We start from the raw sequence: 7925 nt of genomic DNA, 5'->3' as shown, positions 1-7925 counted from the left end.
CTCTTATCTAGAAAGAACTGAAAGAAGGAGCTTCTTCTTTGTGCTAGGACCACACTCTAGAGACATTTTTCATGTCCTGGCAGGTGCTTCAGACTTTTCTCTTCAGGTATTTAGTTTCTATTTACAGGGACACTTTCTATTTAAAGTGGACACAACCAGAGGCTTTGGAGACAGAGAAGAGCAAGTCTGGGCTGGATGGTCTGAGTAGAATGGTCATCTGTGAAATGAGGCCTTAACATTTATTTTATTAGGATATTGCTACTTAATGTATGTGAACTGCCCAGGCAGTATGTAGTAAATGTCCCATGACTAGGAGCTATCATTACTATCTAGCTATCTAAAACACCTTTGTACTTACCCTCCTCGCATTAATTAAGGCTTCTAATTAATATCAGCTGAGTCATAGTCAAAGTAATTGTTTTCTAGTAGGAGAGGGCAGAGACAATCGAAATGGGTCCAATTTCTACAGTGTTATTTACTAATGTTTGATCAAATGTCAAGTGATTTGTATTCTTATCCAGGATACTCATAACTCAAAAATGATCAATTCAATAGGTAAGAACTGCCAAGATAGTAAATGAATGATTTTGGACTAAATAAGTTGGCCAAATATTATCAAAATGTTCCTTCAGTAAAGAATTGAAATATTTATGGAACTGTTTCCTGACAAGCTGTTTAAAGCATATTTTTGCTTTCTGCTACCTCTTTGCAGTAGAAAAAGAGAATATTCATGAATAAACCTAATGAGAATAAAGCATGACCTCAAAAAGGAAAAGTACAAATTACAATTGGAAGTTATAGAAGAATGTGAATAAATGACCAAATTTTTCCTATTCCTAAGAGAAAATTAAATATCATGAAGTTATCAAGTCTCCATATTTAAAATATACCAAGTCCAACAAAATGCCAAGAGTATTTTTCTTACTAGTTAGTAGCTACATAAGTCACCTAAAATTATATATAGAATTTTAAAAACTCACCTTAAAATATATTAAAATACAGCATAATTTTTTAAAGATTTTATTTATTTATTTGACAGACAGAGATCACAAGTAGGCAGAGAGGCAGGCAGAGAGAGAGGAGGAAGCAGGCTCCCTGCTGAGCAGAGAGCCTGATGCGGGGCTCCATCCCAGGACCCTGGGATCATGACCTGAGCCGAAGGCAGAGGCTTTAACCTACTGATCCACCCAGGCACCCCAATACAGCATAATTTTTAAATGATTATATTATCAAATTAATCTGTAGGTCTTGTAGAAGGATAAATATTCCATCAGTAGATCATTTCTTACACTAAAATCTTCCATGGAATTAAGGCAATACCAAAAATCAGTGAGAAACAGAAAGATTTATCAAATTCTTATAACTGAGTACCAATTGGGACTTAAATTCCTTTAGTTTCATGCAACACCATTTACTAATATAAATTATTAATGATTTAAAAAGTAAAAATTTTAAAAGAAAGATATTTCAAAAACACCACTGAAAAAGCCAAAAAAAAAATACCAAAGCAAAACAAAACAAAACAAAAAACCTCTAAAATGAAAGAAGAAAAAAAAAATGCAATTTAAAAACCTGACTTAAAAATCAAGCTCTGTGCTGACCACTACTTCTCATCTGCTGGATTGTGTCCTATCATTCAGAATATTTTTCTGATACATGAGATGTGTCTTTTGTTCTTCTTATTTATATTCCTTTGTACATCTCTTAATAGATATTAGATGTTCTCAGGGTAAATTCACAAAAGGGAAAATACGGAAATGATAACCTTTGTGTGTGGGATGCACGTCATTTGTTCATAACTACTTCCTAGAACTTAGCATCATCCTTGTACATAACTGGCATTCATTCAGCCTTGCTGAATAAATGAATAATTGGATGAAAACAAGAATACCATTGGCGAGTCACGGTAGCTTTGAAAGAATCAAGAAACAGAACAGCACAGCTGGGAAAAAGAGTTAAGAATTGACTTAGTTGAGCCTTTTAATTTGCAGGCAAAAAAAAAAAAAAATGAAGCCCAAAATAAGGAAATGACGTATGCCAGATCACATGGTATGTAATGAGCAGAGGGTAAATAAATGAATATTAATACTTCCCTTCAATATTTTCCTCTCTCTACCAGAACATCCAAAATAACTGAAGTTGTGATTACAAACCAGTTAAGAAACATACTTTTTCTTCACATTTTTAAAATTTAGTTATTTCATAGACTTAAGCAGAGAGTTTACTGAGGTAAATGTATTATTTCTTTAAAGAAACACAGTATGATAGTAAATTTTTTTTGTTCAAGGGCTCACATTGTAAGCATTCAACCAAACATGGCCACTGCATCCATGAGCCTCCATTTGCATATTTAGGAAGAGGAAGCAAATGGTGATCCATGAACGTGGATGAAAACTAAAGGCTCACAGTTCTATTTTTATTTTTTGTATTTGTTATATTTATAAAATATATAGTTTTTCTATTTCTACAGCCTAGAAGCCAGAGATCACAGCTCTTTCAGATCTTTCTGAATGTCCTAAAAGGTATGTGCATTTTTCTTGAGCTGAGCACCCTCATCATCCTTCAGCTTCTGGCTGATCACAATGATTAATCCCCACGAGTCCAGGGTACATGGAAAGCTCAGGAAGACTTACTTCTCCATGCCATATGTTCCCTATACCATCATTCACTCTGGATGAGTGTTGGATAGACTTTCAACATGGATTAGATGAGAACAACCACACTTAATCCAATAGTCCAGCTGATATATCCTTTTACTTTGATGACTTCATAGGCACTTTCGACCACCTCTTATGCTTTCCCCTCCAATTTTCATGGTCATTGTCTGTTCCCATTTCTGGATTCAGTTCCTGGAGACAAACAGCTGACACATTCACTCCACTCCACAAAGCCACATTTGAGTTGCCATATTCTCCCAAAACCCATCCATGGCAGCTGCTGGGATGAATGCTAAGTTTCAGCCATAAAATAGCAAAATCTAGCAGCGTCTAGATTACACTCACTTCCCATCACATGGTGCTTGGGTAATCCATTTAGTTTCCAGGTAACATATGTGAGAATATCCACTGGTTTGGAAACCACAATTATGATATAATCAGGACTGTACTTGACTATCTGAGGAATAATGCATTTGAAGATACTAACATTCCTTGCAACAGATTGAGAGGGCTTTCCCCCTCCTGGGGGCCGACTCTTGCAGTTACCACCACAATATTAGAATTGGCATTACAGAGTAATCCTTATCTGCTGCAATTTTAGGTGTCTGAAGAAATAAGTTCCCATGCCGCAGATCCATCATTTCTCCTCTGAGTTTATCTTCCAAAACATCCATCCACACAAGTTCATCTGCCAGAGGCTTTCCCACAATGTTGATGGCACAGGTCATGCCGACTTGTGTAACACGCACTACAGTGATCTTGTTGTTGGGATGGTTGCTTCTTCTTCTTGCAACTGGTGCAATGTTTTGTTGTTGTTGTTGTTGTTCTAGAAAGAGAGAGAGGGAGAAAGAGCAGTAAAGCTGGGGAGGGACAGAGGAAGAGGGAGAGAGAGAATCCCAAGCAAACTCTATACTGAGTGCAGAGCCCAACATGGGGCTCCATCTCACCATCCTGAGATCATGACCTGAGTGGAAACCAAGAGCTGGAAGTTCAACCAATTGAGCCACTGAGGCACCCACAGTGCAAATCAGTTTTTCCTCAGAGTTGCTATCATGCCCAGGACAGAAACAGCTGGAGGAGACATGAGAAGAAGACAATGTGGTAAATACATTCTACCTACTACCCAGAAAAAAATTTGGGAAGTTTTCTGAACTCTACCATTGTTAGCTTTCAGTATGAGCCCTAGAGATGAAAGCACTCTACCTAATATAAGGTTATTTGTTAGCGGAAGAGGGCAAGAGCTCAGCTCTCCTGGGTCCATGTTTAATGTTCTTTCCACCATACTCATATTAACCAGAACATTTCTGACTGAAACACAAAAGTACTAAGGAGAGAAAACAGGACCCAACAGCATTAAATTTTAAGAATAAGTGAGGGGAAAAAAAAAAAACCTTGTATTTAAATAAACTTGTTAAAATCAATACTTCAAGAGGATATATAAAATAGGATATATTTATTCAATCAGCATTTATTTGGCTAGCATACTTTTATTACTCAGCTACCATAGGAAGACACAATTCAAGGTGTGGGAGATATAATGATTAATAGATCAGAAGTTGTTCCTGCCCTGCCCTAAGGGTCAACAATGAGATTGAGATAGCACAATCTGCCACTCTAGGGATTGGGCAACTTTGGAGCAAAAATGTGACCACTTATCTCGACCATTCTAGTTCACTAAAATTAACTGAGGAACTGAGATTTTAAGAAATATAAGTAAAAAAGAAATCATTTCTAAGAGGAACTATTTTCATGTGACAAGCCTCTGAAGTTAATTTCTGAATTTTTACGTAGAAAACCCTGCACTTTAACAACCACAAATCTAAACCAGTCTTCAATCTCTAGATCAACCATCAGCCCTCACTAAAATACACATAAGGCTGTCTTCAATGACTTCCACTAAATTGAATCAATCCATCCGAAATAAAAATAAGATCTTTGGGGAAGATAAAAGTAGAAAGTTGTAGGAATCTTTGAGGACTAGCAAGTACTTCCAATTTGCCCAATAAAGATCCAGGTCTGTATACATATCCATGCTTTTTTTTTTTTTTTTTTGAAGAATTTTCAGAGCACTGTTATCAAGAAGGCTCCGGTATTTGAATGGCAACATGTTGGATATCACTCTGGAATGGCAATGAAGGCTTTGGCTTTCCTAAAGTGATCTCCTGAAAAGGAAATTCTACACAAGCAACATATAGTAGAGTCAGTTGTTCCTGCCATCGGGCAGCCCTAGTTTCCGGGGAAATATACATAGCACAGAGAAGAGAGCCAAGGATAGATATCAGTTCCTCATGGGGCTTTGTTAAGATGAATCTGGGGGTGCCTATAAATTCCTATACTTTCTCTTCCTTTAGGGCTATATTTTCCTACACTGGAGAGGGAGGGAAGCAGAGTTATGGGGAACTGAATTACAGAAAGAAGCAGGATGCTGTATCAGCCTGAGATGACAAGGTATCTCTAAAACTCTAAGAGAATAAAAGATCAGAAGCAAGGGTGAGAAGGGTAAGGCTACCAGAAAGCCAGAGCGCCCAAAGAAAACTTAGGAAGGATGATCATTCTAGGAACTGGAATCCTACTGTGCTTTAACCAGGACTGCTAAGGGTTTGTAAGCTTTACATAGTACAGCAGGCACTATGCTTACTGCTCTGTATTTGTTTAAATCCTCACAGCTCAATGAGTTTCCATCTATTCTGTCCCTGACAATTTATCCCAGACTGATGTGCCCGAACACCTGTACTCTCCTTGACCCCTTGATTTTCTCTACAGCATGGACCTCCTTTACTATCGGCTACCTAACTCTTAATGGAGTTGTTTTCATATTTAAGTAAAATTACTTCTTCCTTTATTCTTCTTCCCTATTTATGGGTTTTCCAAGAGGACAACTGAAATATAAAATCCTCTTTATTAAATAAGGGGGGAGATATGATATTTACCCAGAAGGCACTTTTTACAAAAGGACTACTGTATACATCAATGAATATAAAACTGTAAATAACCTTGGAAGAAGGTCAAGGTCTTAGCTAATACTCTTCTTTTCTTACCCTGCTCTGTAATCATCAAAGATCTAATGCACGGTTTCCATAGGGCAGCCAGTAAAGAAAACCAGAAGCAGGAACTATGATGTCAGATGACAGAGAAATCTATGATTCCTGGCCTGGCTGCTTTTTATGGTTTCTACAGACATGTAAAGCTGCCTTCCTCATCAGTCAGTTCAGGCCTGTGACAACAATTGCTCATCTCGTCATTAAAATCAAGGAAGATTCAGGAAAGCCAGCTATAAGCAAAGGTTGATATTGACTGTTAACACTAATACGGCTTCGCATCACAGCAGACGTGGCAAAGAAAAGGGAGTGAAGAACAAAGAATCTCAAAATAACAAAAAACAGTCACAGAGGACAGTATATTCCCAGTTCTCTTGTCTCAGTTGGTTCTTTGGACTGAGTATTTTAACCAGCTTCCCTATTACAAAGGCCATCTCTGATTAAAACACAGATGAAGGAAAGGACATTTCCTGTTGTCTGAGACAGCTTCACATCTTATGTGTGTATCAGGTGCACATCTGCATGAGTAACTGTCTCTATGTGTACATGCGTGCCATTGCAGGATTGTGTAGCATCACACTAGCTGCTTGAAACAAGCTCTGTGGGTTACCATGGAACAGCTCTAACAACAAAAACAGCCAAGACACACGCCTGTTTGCCTTGTACTAAACTTAAGATATCTCACTTTATATTCAACTTCTATGACTTCCTCTGTCTCCCCTCTGCTTAAGGATCCAGAACATTTACCTCCTGGAAGAGAAGCTCCAGCTGTTGCCTTTGCTCTCTCTCTTTTCCTTCCTCCAAACTGTCTCCCCACCACCTGAAAGAGTGGCCAAGGTCCTTAGAGGAAGGGAATTTTCTTTTTCTAAAACATCTGGAGAGGGGTGATGTAAACAGACAAAAAAACCCGGATTTACTGGTTACAAACGTAGAGTCTCAGGCCCCACTCCCGACTTCCGGAATCAGAACCTATATTTGATGAGACCTCAGGTCATTCCTAGGCACAGACTTTGAGAAGCACTCTGATAGTCTGTATACCTTATGTTAGAGAGAGTAAAATGAGGCCGAGAGACGGCAAGGACTGCTCAGGGAATAAGATCCTTTTCTGATTTGAATCTTCTTTTCTCCAAACCCTGAAACTTCACAAGTATCATATTTGCATTTCAGTAGGGGCTGGAGATTTAAAAAAAAAAAAAAAAAAGAAAAGAAAAGAAAAAAAAAAAGTGAAATGTGAGAACTGACCCTACTGGTGAATATTTTCAGGAGCTTGGGCCCCAGGTGTGCCTGCCACCAGCATCCACTTCTGAGTGCCTTCTAAAGGTGAGCACTTTTGCTCCAAGGGCAGCCCTTGGTGTGTGCTCAGGTTCCAAAGCTTTCTCAACACAAAAAAATTATTTTTGTCATTTTATTCTCAATTGTCAGGAAGTTCTCATCTGACACCTCTTCTTTTCTTTTCTTTTTTTTTCTTTTCTTTTTTTTTTTTTTTTTCAGAAGGGCTGTTTTCTGCTCCTCTTATGCGAGAGATGCAAATGCTCTCTTTGCATCATTTCTGTGCACACGCTCTCCCCGCGTGTCTGGAACAGCAGCTGCATTTCAGCCCATCACCAGCAGAGCCCTGGCTCACTCTCCCGGCTGTTGTTTTCCTCGCTCGAGCTCCTCAGAGTCTGCAATGCAGCAGAAGGTTCTCCTGTGGTTGCCCTGCTGCTGAGCTGTCCCGTTCTTAGCGACCAGCCAGCTTCCTCCGCAAACTGCTGGTGATGCTGTTCCATTTCTAAGGTCTCCAGAATATGGCTGGCAAAGAGTAGTTCCTTGCTTTAACAACTAGCAGGGAAAGGAGGACTTCAAAATGTTGTATTTTATCTCATGTATTCAAACATCTGCATTTGGAGGCTGGAGTGGAAGCTCTTGCCGGAGGATGATTCTGCCCCCCATGTGACACCACCCGGATTCCCTTCCCCTCTCCTCCAAACTCCGAACTAAAAGAACGCGGAGAGTCTAAAAAATAAATAGGAAAAATCATTCTCAATTCTCACCTTGAGAAAGGCAAAACTGGTCTTTTCTCCCTCAAACAGATTTGAAATATGGCAATTCATACAGACCTCATTCGAATAACGGGAAGATATGAGGGGCCTTTCCCGAAGTTGACAGTTAAGTGGCAGGGACTCGGGAAACAGTGGTGTTTGGGTTTGGGCCACGGCTCTGCTGCTTCCCAGCACTGTGACCTGGCAGG

At 39.1% G+C, this 7925-nt stretch overlaps 1 pseudogene; it reads right to left on the bottom strand.

Annotated features, from left to right (window-relative positions):
* Positions 1-2567: 2567 nt before the first annotated feature.
* LOC116596418 lies at positions 2568-3460 on the bottom strand (annotated as a pseudogene).
* Positions 3461-7925: the final 4465 nt, after the last annotated feature.

The sequence above is a fragment of the Mustela erminea genome, chromosome 7, assembly GCF_009829155.1.
Source record: "Mustela erminea isolate mMusErm1 chromosome 7, mMusErm1.Pri, whole genome shotgun sequence".
NCBI lineage: Eukaryota > Metazoa > Chordata > Mammalia > Carnivora > Mustelidae > Mustela > Mustela erminea.
The sequence above is the reverse complement of the archived record's forward strand: the minus strand, read 5'-3'. Positions and strand labels throughout refer to the sequence as shown.